Source organism: Chlorocebus sabaeus, chromosome 10, assembly GCF_047675955.1.
Source record: "Chlorocebus sabaeus isolate Y175 chromosome 10, mChlSab1.0.hap1, whole genome shotgun sequence".
Taxonomy (NCBI): Eukaryota; Metazoa; Chordata; class Mammalia; order Primates; family Cercopithecidae; genus Chlorocebus; species Chlorocebus sabaeus.
The window spans coordinates 3,040,330-3,056,140 of record NC_132913.1 but is presented as its reverse complement, the minus strand read 5'-3'; the positions used below and the strand labels follow the sequence as shown (position 1 = coordinate 3,056,140).

The 15,811-nt window shown below is 40.5% G+C and overlaps 1 pseudogene; it reads right to left on the bottom strand.

Moving 5' to 3' along the window:
* Positions 1–15,049: 15,049 nt before the first annotated feature.
* LOC119620586 (histone H2B type 1-C/E/F/G/I-like) lies at positions 15,050–15,428 on the bottom strand (annotated as a pseudogene).
* Positions 15,429–15,811: the final 383 nt, after the last annotated feature.

Here is a 15,811-nt window from a genome sequence, read left to right as displayed (position 1 = left end):
AAGTGATTCTCCTGCCTCAGCCTCCCAAGTAGCTGGGACTACAGGCACATGCTACTATGCCCGTCTGATTTTTTTTTTTTTTTTTTTTGTAGTTCTAGTAGAGACAGGGTTTCACCATGTTAGCCAAGATAGTCTCCGTCTCTTGACCTCGTGATCTGCCCACTTTGGCCTCCCAGAGTGCTGGAATTATAGGCGTGAGCCACTGCGCCTGGCCCATTGTTCTTAATGGCTATATAGAATTCCATTTCATGACTTATACCACAATTTAAATAGTCACAGATGTTTAACATTTAGGTTGTTTCCAATTGTAAATTCCTGCTATAATGAACATTCTTGTATGTACATCTTTGTGCACTGGTTATTGCATCAGAATAAATTCAGGAAATTTGAATTTTGGAGTCAAAGAATGTGTGTGGTTTAAAGCTTTGTGTAAATAGTGTTGAGTTGTCCTTCAAAAGGGATTGCCAGTGAATATTTCCACCAGCAGTCTATGAGAGTCCTCGTTTCCAGGAATAACATAGCTCTGACTCCATTGTACGTGCTCGCCAACTCTCTCAGTTTCAGCCAGGACGACTTTCCTCCTGTTTCCTCAATGTGTCAGGTGTGTTCTCACCTCAGCAGCCTTTGCACGTGCTGATCCCTCTGCCTGAAATATGTTCCCCAGGACGTCCAAGTGACCACACCCTCACTTTCTTCAGGTGTCTGCTCAGATACCATTTTATCAGAATTGCCTCCCCTGTTCATCCTATGTGGAAGAATAAACACCTTTTTCTCTATTCTCCCCCACTCCCTTATTATTCCTTATCTTTCTTCCTAACACCTATCACCTTGTGTCTCTCCACACTAGAAGAGAAGGTCTTAAGGGCAGACACTGTCAATTCATTTCCGGAGTCCAGTGCCCAGGGATACATATGACTCTCTCATGTAGAATGTGCCCAGCAAATATTTATTGGAGTCAAATGCTCTCTCTCTCTCTCTCTCTCTCTCTCTCTATATATATATATATATATATATATATATATATTTTTTTTTTTTTTTCTTTTTCTTTTTGAAATGGAGTTTCACTCTTGTTGCCCAGGCTGGAGTGCAATGGCGCGATCTCGGCTCACTGCAACCTCCACGTCCCAGGTTCAAGCGATTCTCCTGCCTCAGCCTCCCAAGTAGCTGGGATTATAGGCACCCACTACCACACCCAGCTGATTTTTTGTATTTTCAGTAGAGACGGGGCTTCACTATTTTGGCCAGGCTGGTCTCAAATTCCTGACCTCAGGTGTTCCACCTACCTCGGCCTCCCAAAGTGCTGGGATTACAGGCGTGAGCCAACGCCCCCGGCCCCAAACAAATACTTATGGAATAAAGGATTATTCTCAAATTTCACTAGATCAATAAGTGAAAAATGGTATCTTACTGTGGTTTAAATTCACATCAATTTAATTGCTAATTAAAATGAATTATTTGCATTATTTTTGGCCATTTATTTTTCTCCTTTTGCAAATTACTCATTCATTTCCTCAGTTCATTTTCTATTGAGGTGTTTGTCTTTTTATTTTTTATTCTATTTATTTTTTGAGATGGAGTCTCACTCTGTCACCAGGCTGGAGTATAGTGGCACAATCTCGGCTCACTGCAACCTCTGCTTCCCAGCTTCAAGGGATTCTCCTGCCTTAGCTTCCTGAGTAGCTGGGACTACAGGCGCGTGCCACATCCGGCTAACTTTTGTATTTTTAGTAGAGCTGGGATTTCACCATGTTGGCCAGGATGGTCTCAATCTCTTGACCTCATGATCCACCAGCCTTGGCCTCCCAAAGTGCTGGGATTACAGGTGTGAGCCACTATGCCCAGCCTCTTTTTATTTTTAATAGTTCTTTAAATGTTAATGGTATTAACCCCCCATCTCTCATAGATTTTGGAAATAATTTCTCACAAATTTTCATTTACATTTTAATTCTTTTGTGTATTTTTGCCATATATAAGTTCTAGTTTTCTGTTTAGTCAAATCCATCAATTTGCTTTGTTTTCTTATCTTGGGGTCGTGTTTAGACAAGCTGTCGATACCTGAAGACTATATGAAGGCTGTCTTTATATTCTCTTAGTATCTTTAATGTATCTTTTTTTAATATTTAAAATTAAAATCTGTCTGGAATTTATTTTGTTGTAACATGTGAGATAGAGATAACTTTAAAAATTATGAGTCTATTTTCTCAATAACACTTATGAATTCATCCTAACAGTGAGAACAAGTAGATAAGCTGCAAAAGTCACAGTTTAAAAAACTCATCAGAGAGCTGAGGTTGTAAAGAAATGTAAATGACCTAAATTCCAGACAGCAGAATAGGCAGATGACTGCTTTTGTCCCCGGTACATTGGGGAGGGAAGGAAGAATATGCTATAGAGAAAGAGGAAACAGCCAACATTTTGATGAACATTTAGTGGTCACATGTGGCCTGGCAGACCACATGTGTGTCTTGTGCATCTTGAATACTCCCATTAGTATCTTAAGACACCTAATCACATAATGAGTCTGAACCCACCTGCCAACTGAAGCTGCACTGAAGTCAAAACCTAACTCAACCCTCCACAGTAGTGGCTTGATAAAAGAAAGGGAATGCCCTGTATGGGTATGAACATCATTAACTTTAGTCTCAACTATTATTTTACAGACAAAGTCTGATTTAAAAAAATGACCAGGCACACACACAAAAAACCAAAATGTGCCCATGGTCAAGAGGAAAAATCAATAATCAATAGAATCAGATCAGAGATGGCCCAGATGTTGGAATTATCAGACAGACATGTTAATATAGCTATAAAACATATGTTAAATGATCCATCCAAAAAGATAGACAGCATGTGTAAGTATATGGGATTATTTCAACAGAGATATGAAACTACAACAAAGAACCAAATGCAAATTTTGGAAATGGAAAATATTAGAAATGCAAAATCTGCTGAGCTCCTCAGGGAACAACAGAGGGAACAACCAATCAGTGAATTTGAAGACAGGTTAAGAGAAATTATTCAAACTGAAGCACAAAGAGAAAAGTATATAACAAAACAGAAGGGATCTCTGGGAGGATACCAGATGGTCCAATATATGTGTAAGTGGAGTACCAGAAAGGACAGGTGAGAGGATGGAGCAGAAGATATATTTAGCAGAAATAATACTGGAGAATTGAACAAGATTGATGAAGGAAATCTACAGATCGAAGACTCGGTGAATTTCAAATGGGGTAAACACAAATAAAACCACACCTAGGTACATCATATTCAAACGGTTAAAAGCCATGGATAAAGATAAATTTTTGTTTTGTTTTGTTTTGTTTTTTGAGATGTAGTCTCACCCTGTTGCCCGGCTGGAGTGCAGTGGCGTGATCTCGGCTCACTGCAACCTCTGCCTCCTGGGTTCAAGCGATTCTTGTGCCTCAGCCTCCTGAGTAGCTGGGATTACAGGGATGCACCACCACACCCAGCTAATTTTTTGTATTTTTAGTAGAGACAGGGTTTCACCATGTTGTCCAGGATGGTCTCGATCTCCTGACCTCATGATCCGCCCACCTTGGCCTCCCAAAGTGCTGGGATTACAGGCGAGAGCCACCATGCCCTGCCAAGATAAAAATTTTAAAATCAGCTAGAGAGAAAAAACACATTATACACAGAGGAACGATGATAAGAATCAATTTTCATTGATTATGTTTATTAGAATCAATGGAGGGCAGATGACAATGGGACAATATTAAATTTTGAATGAAAAAATAAAAGACAAAAACCCTTTCCAGCAAGAAACATATATCCAGAAAAAAGTGTCTTTAAATAAAGAAAAATACAAATTTTCAAACAAAGACTGAGAGAATTCATCACAAGCAGATCTACCCTTCAAGAAATGCTAAAAGAAGGTCTTCAAGCTGCAGAATAATGATGCCAGATGAAATCCCAGATCTGCAGGAAGGTACGAAGAGTATTAGAAAGATGTATGTATACCTCTAGACCTGTGTCTACTTATAAATGTTGACCAAAGCAAAAACAATAACAAGGAATTGTGGGATTTATAGAATAAATAAAAATAAAATATGTGAAAACAAAAGCACAAGACAGGAGGGGGTAAATGAAACATATTGCTCTAATATTTTAGGGGAAAATAGACAAATCCTTGACCATAGTTGTACATTTTAACACCACTCTCTGAGTAACAGAATTAGCAGACAAAACCAGTCAAATGTTTTATAAAATGTGCCTTTTAATCTCTAGAGCAAGCCCATCCACCCATGGCCACATGGATCCCAGGATGACTTTGAATGCAGCCCGACACAAATTTGTAAACTTTCTTAAAACCTTATGAGATTTTTGGTTTTTTCTTTTGAGACAGAGTCGCGCTATGTCACCCAGGCTGGAGTGCAGTGGCCGCTCTCTTGGCTCACTGCAACCTCTGCCTCCCAGGCTCAAGTGGTTCACCTGCCTCCCTCCGGAGTAGCTGGGATTACAGGCAAGCGGCACCAAGCTCAGCTAATTTTTGTATTTTTAGTAGAGACGGGGTTTCACCATGTTGGCCAGGCTGGTCTTAAACTCCTGGCCTCAAGTGATCTGCCCACCTCGGCTTCCTAAAGTGCTGGGATTACAGGCGTGAGCCACTGTGCCCGCCACATTAGATTTTTGTGCAATTTTTTTTTTTTTTTTGCTCATCAGCTAAAATGTTAGTATTAGTGTATTTTATATTTAGCCCAAGGCAATTCTTCTTCTCCCAATGTGGCCCAGAGAAGACAGAAGATTGGACACCCCTGCGTAGAGCAACTAAAGTAAACCTCACTTAATGTTATCAGTAGGTTCTTGGAAAATGTGCCTGAGTAAAATGACATATAATAAAACCATTCTTTTCATCATTATAATGAAATAATGTTGAACACAACGACATTATTTGAGAACCTGCTGTACATTGTTTCACTTAAAGTCAGTTTCCAAGAACCTATTGATGACATTAAGTGAGAGCTTACTTTACTAAAAAACAATGTGAAGAGTTATATCTAAAAGTTCAATAGATGACATTAAAACACACACAAAAAATACTTGATTGACCCCTAAAAACGTCAAGGAAAGTGGAGCAGAGGCACAAAACAAAACACAACAAATGTGACAAATGGAAAACATACCAAGATGGTAGACTCAAACCAAAGCATAATAGTTACTACATTTGGTGTAAACAGAAAGACTCTCCAATTAAAATGCGGAGACTGCCAGGCTGGATAAAGAAGCAAGATCCAACTGTACGTTGTTTATATAATAAGGAACAACTTAAATACAAAGACAGGTTGAATGTAAAAGGGTGGAACAAGATATGCCATGAAAACCCTAACCACAAGAAAGCTGGGGTGGCTATATCACTATCAGAAGAGGTAGCCTTCTAGATAAAGATATAAACGCCAAAAGGGACATTTCAGAAATATAAAAGGGAAATTCATGAAGCCATAAAAATCCTAATTATGTATTCAGCTAATAACAGAGCCCCAAAATACATGAAGCAAAAGCTGACAGAATTAAAGGGGAAAATGACAAATCCTTTATCATACTTAGTCACTTTAACACCACTCTCTGAGTAACTGATCGGATGAGCAGACAAAACCAGTAAGGTTACAGAATATTTGAATGACATCATCAAAACGACTTTGACATTTTGAACACTATATCCAACAATAGTAGAATACTTGTTCTTTTTGAGTGCACATGGAGCATTCATTGAGAAATGAAATGATGTTCGGCTGGGCGCAGTGGCTCACGCCTGTAATCCCAGCACTTTGGGAGGCCAAGGCGGGTGGATAACCTGAGGTCAGGAGTTCAAGACCAGCCTGGCCAACATAGTGAAACCCTGTCTCTACAGAGGTTGAAGCAGGAGAATTGCTTGAACATGGGAAGCAGAGGTTGCAGTGAACTGAGATTGAACAATTGCACTCCAGCCTGGGTGACAAGAGTGAAACTCCATCTCAAAAAAAAAAAAAAAAAAAAAAAAAAAAGAAATGATGTTGAACAAAATGACATTATTGGAGAACCTACTGTACATCGTTTCACTTAAAGTCACAGTTTCCAAAAACCTACTGAAGACATTAAGTGAGAGCTTACTGTACTAAAAAGCAATGTGAAGAGTTATATCTAAAAGTTCAATAGATGACATTAAAACACACAAAAAATGCTTGATTGACCCCTAAAAAATGTAAAGATGCCACAAAATAACAGAGAATCTGTTCTCTGACCACAACATTACTAAGAACAGAAATCAATGACAAAAGGTTATCTAGAAAATTCGTAAATATTTGGAAATTAAACAATATACTTCTAAATAACCTATGGGTCAATAGGAAATCATAAAATAACTTAGCAAATATTTTCACCTGAATAATAATGAAAAGATACTATATTAAAATTTGTGACTGGGAATGGTTGCCCCCAGCACTTTGGGAGGCCAAGGTGGGCAGATCACTTGAGCCCAGGAGTTCAATACCAGGCTAGGCAACATGGCAAGACCCTGTCTCTATAAAAACACAAAAATTAGCCAGGTATGGTGGTATGTGCCTATAGTCCTAGCCACTTGGGAGGCAGAGGTGGGAGGATCACCTGAGCCTGGGAGGTCGAGCTTGCAGTGAGCCAAAATTGCTCCCCTGAACTCCAGCCTGGGCAACAGAGTGAGACATTATCTCAGAAAAAAAAAAAAAAAAAATTGAGATGCAGCTAAAGCAGTCTTTAGAGGAAACTTTATAGCTTTAAACACTTATATAAGGGAAAAAAAGGTTCAAATTCACTGATCTAAACTACATTGAGAAGCTAAAAAAACAAGAGTACATGAAACCCAAGGTAGAAAAGAGAGTGAAAAGTAATGAACTAGAAAACAGTAGAGAAAAACATATTAAACCAATAGCTGCTTCTTTGAAAATATTTTTTAAAATGCCCTAGAAACACTAATAAAGAAAAATAGAGGCCGGGTGCGGTGGCTCAAGCCTGTAATCCCAGCACTTTGGGAGGCCGAGACGGGTGGATCACGAGGTCAGGAGATGGAGACCATCCTGGCTAACATGGTGAAACCCCGTCTCTACTAAAAAATACAAAAAACTAGTCGGGCGAGGTGGAGGGCGCTTGTAGTCCCAGCTACTCGGGAGGCTGAGGCAGGAGAATGGCGTGAACCTGGGAGGCGGAGCTTGCAGTGAGCTGAGATCTGGCCACTGCACTCCAGCCTGGGCGACAGAGCGAGACTCCGTCTCAAAAAAAAAAAAAAAAAAAAAAGAAAAATAGAAAAAAAAAATAAATTATCAATATCAGGAATTAAAGACAGGCCACCACTTCAGATTATATAGACATTAAAGTGATAATGAGGGGATATTATGGATGACTTCGTGACAGTAAGTTCAACAACTTTGATGAAATCAACAAATTTCTTGAAAATTGCAAATTACCAAAACTTACACAAGAATAGAAAGTCTAAATAGCCCTATGTCTATCGAAGACATTAAACTTATAATAAAAAATCTTTTTACAAAAAATCTTCGGGCTCAAATGGCTTCTCCAGAAAATTCTATCAAATTTCTAAGGAAGGAATAATACCACAAAATAATCCTACAAAACTCTGGAGGAAACAGAGGAGGAGGGAATACTTCTCAATTTGTTTTAGGAAGTCAGCATAATCCTGATATGAAAACCTGACAAGAAAATTACAGACTAATATCCCTTAATAACATATTTGCAAAAATTCTTAATAAAATATTAGCCAATTGAGTCCAGCAATACATAGAAACAATAGTATATAATGACCAAGTGCGATTTATCCCAGGCATAATGAATTACATTGATTTCTATTGGAGTAGTACATGAACAGAAAAAGCATCTGATAAAATTCAAACACGTATATGATTAAACACTTTCAACTAACTAGAAATAAAAAGGAACTTCTTCGATCTGATAAAGATGGTATCCAAAAACCTACAAAAGTGAGATTAAAAATACTTTTAAAAATAGCATTAAAACCCACCAAATACCTAGGAATATGTCTGAAGAAAGATGCACAGGACCTCCATGCTGGCCACTGCACAAACATTTGAGAGAAATGAAATAACACCTATGTTAATGAAGAAATGTACCATGATCATAGATTAGAGTTCTTGGATATTGAAAAGAGGTTGATTTTCTCCAAATTGGTTTGTAGATTCAACACAATTTCAAGAAAAAATGTCAGCAGTCTTTTTGAAGAAAGCTGATTTTAAGTTTTTAAAAGTGGAGAACTTACACTAACTGCTTTTCAGACTTCCTGTAAGGCTACAGTAATCAAGATGGTATCATACTGACATAAGGATAGACAAATGGATCCATGGAACAGAACAGAGAGGCAATAAACCTCCACAATATGGTTAATTGATTTTTCAACAAGGAATCAAATGAATTCAAAGCAGAAAAGAAAACCTTTTAAACAAATGGTGCTAAAACAAACTGGATATTTATATAAAAAATAAACTTAATCCCCATGGAAAATAATTTAACCTAAATTGTAAACTTGACCTAAAATGTAAACTTAGAACCCTGAATGTTTTAGAAAAAAAATATAGCAAGATATTTGCAAATTTGGGGAATACAAAGACACCAACCAAATTAGCACAAAAATCTTTAACTATAAATAAAAAAATAAGAATTGGACATCATCAAGATGAACATTTCTACTCATCAAAAGATACAAATAAGAAAATGAACAAGTAAGCCACAGATGAGGAAATATTCACAGTGATAAAGAATCCATATTCATAATATGGAAAGAATTACTAAAAATAATAAAAAGGCAGACAGCCCAGTTAAAATGGTAATAAGACTCATAGACACTTTACAATGCAAGATATGTAAATGGCCAATAAACACATGAAAAGATGTTCAACATTGTTTGTTATCAGGCAAAAGCAAGTGAAAATCATGATGAATTCCCGTTGTACAAATATTAGAATGACTAAAAGTAAAATAACTGACGATATCAGATATCGGTGAGAGTGTGGAGGAACTGGAACTCATACTTTGTTGGTGGGCATGTAAAATGGGACAGTAACTTTGGAGGACTCTCTAACAGTTTCTTATAAAGCTAAAATATACACCTACCCATGACCCAGCAATTCGACTTCTAGGTATTCACCCAGGAGTCCTTAAAAAGATCTGTACATGAATGTGCATTGCACCTTTATTCACATAATCATATGCTAAAAACATCTCAGATCCATCCGTAGGTGAATGAATTACACAGTTTTTGATACAGTCAAACAATGGCATACTACTTAGCAATAAAACAGAATCACTTATTGATACGCACAGCTATGTGGTTGAATCACAAAATTATTATGCTGTGTGAAAGAAACCAGACACCAAAGAGTTCAAACAGTATGTTTCCAATTATATAAATTTTTAGGACAAGCAAAACTAATCTCTGGTGATAGAAATCAGAACAGCGGTTGATTCTGGATGTGTGTGGGGTATCGACAGCAAAAGAACATGACGGAAGTTTCTGGGTGATAGACATATTCTAGATCTTGATTTGGCTGTTTGCAACTGTCACAATTCATTGAACTGCACAGTAAAGATCTACATATTTTGTTGTATGTAAATTGTACATCAATTTATACATACAAATGAAAAAGAACAGTAGTATGGAGGGAAATTTATATCTAAATATTTATTTTTATTACTATTATAAATATAATACTTTTTTCTATTACCTTTTCTCACTTGTCCAAGCAATTTTATAGTCAAAGTCTGTCAAACTTTTAATAAATAATTCCCTTCAAATTTCCTTGATATCAAAATTTGATAAAGTCAGACACAAAACTGTGGACCAGGTTCATTTTTGAAAATAAATGTAAAAACGCGAAATAGTAGAAAATTAAATTGGATAACATTACACCATGACAAACCAGGATTTATTCCGGGAATAGCAGGAGGAAAAGCATGTGATTATTTGAAAATATGCAAGAAAAGCTTTGGAAAAGGCTGTGACACAGGACAGGACAGAGGTTCGCCGGACAAGTTGAGGCTGAGTGTCACACTGTGTGGGGATGTTGGCGCCTCAGGGAAGAGCCTCTCTGTGCCCCTGACCTCCCCGTGCACTATAGAGAGCACGGCCAGTGCATCCCAGATGCCCACGAGGCACTGATGGGGTAGAGGAATGAAGTCAGCAATCAGTCTCATTGGGGCCACCAGACACATGTGACCTCTGCAGCCTGTCCACCCACAAACTCCTCTACACAGCCACATACTCCCTTGTACCTTTCTTTTTAAAAACTCTCCTGGTGGCCGGACGTGGTTGCTCACACCTGTAATCCTAGCACTCTGGCAGGCCGAGGTGGGTGGATCTCCTGAGGTCAGGAGTTCGAGACCAGCCTGGCCAGCACGGTGAAACCCTGTCTCTATTAAAAATACAAAAATTAACTGGGCGTGGTGGCGTGTGCCTGTAATTCCAGTTACTCAGGAGGTGGAGGCAGGAGAATTGCTTGAACCAGGTGTGGGGGTGGAGTTTGCAGTGAGCTGAGATCGTGCTACTGCATTCCAACCTGGGCAACAAGAGTGAAACTCTGCCTTAAAAAAATAATAACAATCAAAAATAAAAAATAAAAACTCTCCTAGCAACAGCCAACAGTGCTTGAACTCTTGCTCTGGGCCAGGTCCTGCTGCCAGGGTTTTGTGTGGTTCAGCGCATGAAATCCACAGAGCCGCCTGCCCGGGGTGCTGTCCGTCTCCCGACCCCTGGCCGTTGGGAAGTGGGGGTAATGTTTTTAGGGTGACGGATGTTGTGGTCACCCACTTGGCTGCTTCCTTTTCACTGGCTGGAGGCATTTGATGGCAACACCACTGTGCTAGGCAAGAATTCCTGGGAGCACGCTGCTTGGAGGAACACTGGGAAAGCCTCCAAGTACTTCAGATGGAGACATGGGAGGGAAGGGAGAGGAGGGGGGAATGAGCATTGACGACACCAGCCTGGGCGGCTGCGCTGGGCAGTCCTAGGCGCATTTGCTGATACTGTCCTCACAGCAGCTCACTAAGGTGGCGCTTCTGTTTTCCTGTTTCCAGAGTCCCCCGAGTGATGGGCCCATGCACGGCTGGTGACCAGAGTGTTTTTGCAAGGTGTTGGTCTGGGACCGTCTGGTCTGCGGTGGCTTTGTGCGAGGATTTGGGCTGCCGACGGTTGAAGACCTTGGTATGAGGGGAGTCACGGGGAAGTGGGTGACTGCTGCTGCCCCCTTGGGGCCCTCTGCCCAGCCCCAGGGCTGGCTGCAAGTGAGCACCAGGGTTCAGGGCTCAGTATGCGTGGGACCACTCACCCAGGCCTGTATGCCCCTCTGCACCCTCTGCTGGGACAGAGCCCAGAGGCAGCAGGGACACAAGCTTCCAGTGTCCAAGAGGGCCCCGCCTGCTCTCTGCTGACAGGGAAGACAGCAACCTGGTTTGACGTTGGCCCACCCCTTATAGCTGTGTGACCTTGAACAAATCACTCAACCTCTACCTGCCTCTGTTTCCCCCTTGGCAGTCAAGGATAACAATAATTGTGCTAGCTAACACTTTTTGAGCTTTGCATGCCCAGGTCATGTGGTAAGGAGTTACTCCTCCACTACTTTACATATAAGGAAACAGAGGCTCAGAGAAGTCAGGTGCCCTGGCCAAGGTTACCCAGCCAAGCCACGCCAGAGCCGTCTGTGCTCCTTGTGCTGCATTAACTGAGAGCCCATCTGCAGGGTGGGTGGGAGTGCAGGGAGGAGAACAGGCTCCACGGAAAGAAGGGCAGGCTGCCTAGGAAGAGAGGGGTGGGCATGGATGCAGATGCTCTTATTCCACCTTCCATTCTCTTTTGTTTTTTTTTTTTTTTTTTTTTTTTTTTTTGAGATGGAGTCTTGCTCTGTGGCCCAGGCTGGAGTGCTGTGGCGTGATCTTGGGTCACTGCACTCTCCGCCTCGCAGGTTCAAGCAATTCTCCCGCCTCAGCCTCTCGAGTAGCTGGGACTACTGGCACCCACCCTTATGCCTACCTATTTTTGTAGAGACGGCCTTTCACCATGTTGGCCAAGCTGGTCTTGAACTCCTGACCTCAAGTGATCCGCCCACCTCGGCCTCCCAAAGTGCTGGGATTACAGGTGTGAGCCACCACGCCTGGCCCTCCCTCCATTTCCATGGCCGTCGGGGTCACTGCACCAAGCTGCTCTTCCCAGACCAAACCCTTGAGGCCTTTGCATGATTACCTGTGCACCTGAGGGCCATATCTGAGAGCCACTCCCACTCCAGGAAACAGCGGTCCCCGTTCACCCGACACAGGCCCCTCTGTCCTTGCCACTTCTGTTTCCCTCTGTTCACCCGTCCCAGCCTCCTTCTGGGGCTGCCTCTGCATCTCTCACTCCTCCCATGGTGGGCAGGGCTCCTCTGTGCCCACCAGCCCTGGAACCACTGCAATGGAAGAAAACCCCCAGCCTCCAAATTCCCTAGGCATCCAGACTTGTAGCCGTGGCCATAAGCAACTGGCTTTAATTGCTCCCAGTGGTGAGAAGTACATTCGATTCATCACTAAGGGGAGTATCATGAAACTTCATATTACAAATGGAAACCATAAGGATTTGGAATGTTGGTGGACTTCAACATGCAAATCTGCAAGTTGTCATGTCTTTCCTCACACAGGCTTTTAGCACTTTCAGCAAGTGAATTTTTCTCCTTGAACTTCATTTGCTCTGTCCTGCCTTTGACAGAGTTTGTTCTGTGCTTTGTAAAAAAGATACACCTCCGTTTAGTGACCCAACGGCTCATGGTTTAATTCCGGGCAGGTTTCGTTCCCCTGTACACCTTGAAGTAGTCTTAGTTTCATAGTTAAATTCCATTAAGGTCTGTGGTCTGGCACAGGTTAGCATGGACAGCTCTTCCTACCACCAGAGATGCTGTGGGCCAGCTTGGGGAACTTTCTCATGGTGGTTTTTAATATCATCCCCAGAATCATCAAAACCTTGACTTAGACCCGCTTCTGGTAAAACTGGTGAGAAGTCTGAAGTCTGAACTCTTTTTTAAAAAAATGAAATCTTTTTTTTTTCTCCTTCCAGTTTATTTGTTTTTCTCTCTAGGACCAATTTACAGTCTATCAGCCGTGCGTGAGCACCTGTTTCACCACATATACAAACCCCTCCAAGACTATAAGGATATCATTAAGCTTTACATCACTGTCAGTTAGGTGGTAAACATAGTTTTGTACATACGTTGCGTTTTTGTTTCTCATGAGGTTCAATGTTTTACATGGGTAAGTTGTTAGAACATATTTCTTCAGGATGAGGCATTTGTCTCCTGGTGAGACGTCTTGGTCTAATGCTGACTCTGGGGACATGTGGCTGTTGACTGTGAGGGTGGCTATCTACATGTGGAGCGGAGGGGTCCTGGCCTTGGATCGAGGAGAACAAAGTCAACTTCTCACCTCACTTGTTTCTGACTTTTGTGACCTTGGACAAGTTTAACTTTTATCTCTCCCAGTCTTAGTTTTCTTGTCTGTAAGTGACAGCAGTGATGCTGTCTTAGTTGGCTTGGGCTCCCATAACAAAATACCGTAGATTGTGTGGTTGAAACAACAAAGTGTATTTTCTCACAGTTTTGGAGGCCGGAAGTCTCAGAGCAGGCTATGGCACGGCCGGGTTCTGGTGAGGGCCCCCTCGCTGGCTTGTAGAGTGCCCTACCTTCTCACTGTGAGCTCACATACCCTTTCCTCAGTATATGTGCAGAGCTCTCTCTCTTCCTCTTCTTTTTTCTAAATAAATTATATAATTTGGAAGACCAAGTGCAGAATCTTCCTCTTCTTATAAGGCCACCAATCCTATCCAATTAGGAACCCATCCTAATGACCTCATTTAACCTTAATTACCTCTTATAAGTCCTGTCTAGGAATAGAGTCATATTGGGGTTTATGGCTTCAATATATGAGTTTGGGGGGATGGGGAGACAATTCAGCCCATAGTAAACACTTTCTCAAAGAGTAGTTACAATGTTTGTAAGAGACGATGTAGGTAAAAGTAGTTTCAGTTGCATGCGGCTAAACGCAGTTTAGTATCCCTTCAGAATCCTCTGCAGAAGAGGCACCTGATAAATATTATTTATGTGGCCTTAATCTAAGGTGTTATTCTTTATATAGTGCCTTCCCATGGAATGATTGATATCATGTTTATCATTTTGCAGCACAGTTTATTTCTTATAGGGTCATGGCTAACAAGAAACATGGGAAAAATGACCCTCACTAATACAGTCATTAAAATCAGGAAATGTAATTTCAATTTTTTTTCTTTTTGGGGGCCTATTAGGTTAACAATGCTTTAAAAAATATATTGTAAATACAAGTGCTATAAGACAGGAATTTCCATATTATGTTGGGATTATAAACTGGCATGATCCTGAACAGCAATTTAGCAATGTGTATTTAAGAATCTTAGAAAATGTTTTTCACTTTTGATTTAGTATTTCCACTTCATGAAGTCTACCCTTAGGAAATAATATTTGAACAAAGATTTATGTACAAAGATGTGTGAGCTGCATGATCTATAATGCATAAAAATGGGAATCAATTGAAATAGTCAATAACAAATAACTACATAATTATCAATATATCCATAAATTATACATCCATAAAAAATGTTTCTAGGTATATTTATCTAAATATATATATATATATATCATATGACACCTAAATTTATTTTATATATGATACATGATGTGAGATATAGGTATATAGGAATATGAATGTATGATATACATCTAAAAAGAATAGGAGATACTAGGAGTTATTTTAATTTTGTCTTTATATTTCTCATTCCATAAATTTCTATGAAGAACATTTTAATAGTTTTATACGTAGAAAAAAACGAGCTAATTTTTTTTAGCCAGGTGTTCATTGGTCCTTCTTTGATTGTTCAAAATACCTCCGTTTATCTTCTTCTAGCATCACTCATTTTCATTGGTTTATTTGCAAGATGAAACAGTGTCCAGCACTGACGACTCCTGGAAAAGATATACCTAAAAGCTGTTGTCTCCCCTTGGAAAGTTTACTTGGAGCTGGTGTACTTGGTGCCCTCCGACACGGTGTGCTTGGCCAGGTCTCCGGGCAGCAGCAGGCACAGGGCCGTCTGGATCTGCCTGGAGGTGATGGGCAACCTCGTGTTGTAATGTGCCAGGCGAAAGCCTCACCCATGATACGCTTTATGTCAACATCTTTATGTCGTTAACGAAAGAATTCATGATGCCCATGGCCTTGGAAGAGATGCCAGTGTCGGGGTGGACCTACTTCAGCACCTTGTACGCGTACACAGAGTAACTCTCCTTGCGGCTGCACTTGTACTTCTTGCCATCTTTCTTCTGTGTCTTGGTCACCGCCACCTTGGAGCCCTTCTTCTGGGTGGGAGCAGACTTGGCTGGCTCAGGCATCTTAAAACACCAGAAATGTGTCAAAAAAAAAAAAGAAATCTTATTACTTTCAAATAAGGACAGCTTCAGCTAATAGCTGACAGTGGACTTCTGACCAGAAATTTTATCCTAAGATCTCTTTTATATACTAATTGAATATAAATCACATATGATTTATATTCATTGAATAAATATCACATATGGTTGTTGGTGCTTTACTAGCGATTTTGAACACGATTGATGAGTGTGCTTTCTTGAGCTGGTTAAACATTACTTTCTGCTGTTTTATTTTTGTTTTTGTTTTGCTTTTTGTGTTTTTTTAGATGGGGTCTTGCTCTGTTGCCCAGGCTGGAGTGCAGTGACACGATCTCAGCTCACTGCAACCTCCGCCTCCCTGATTCAAG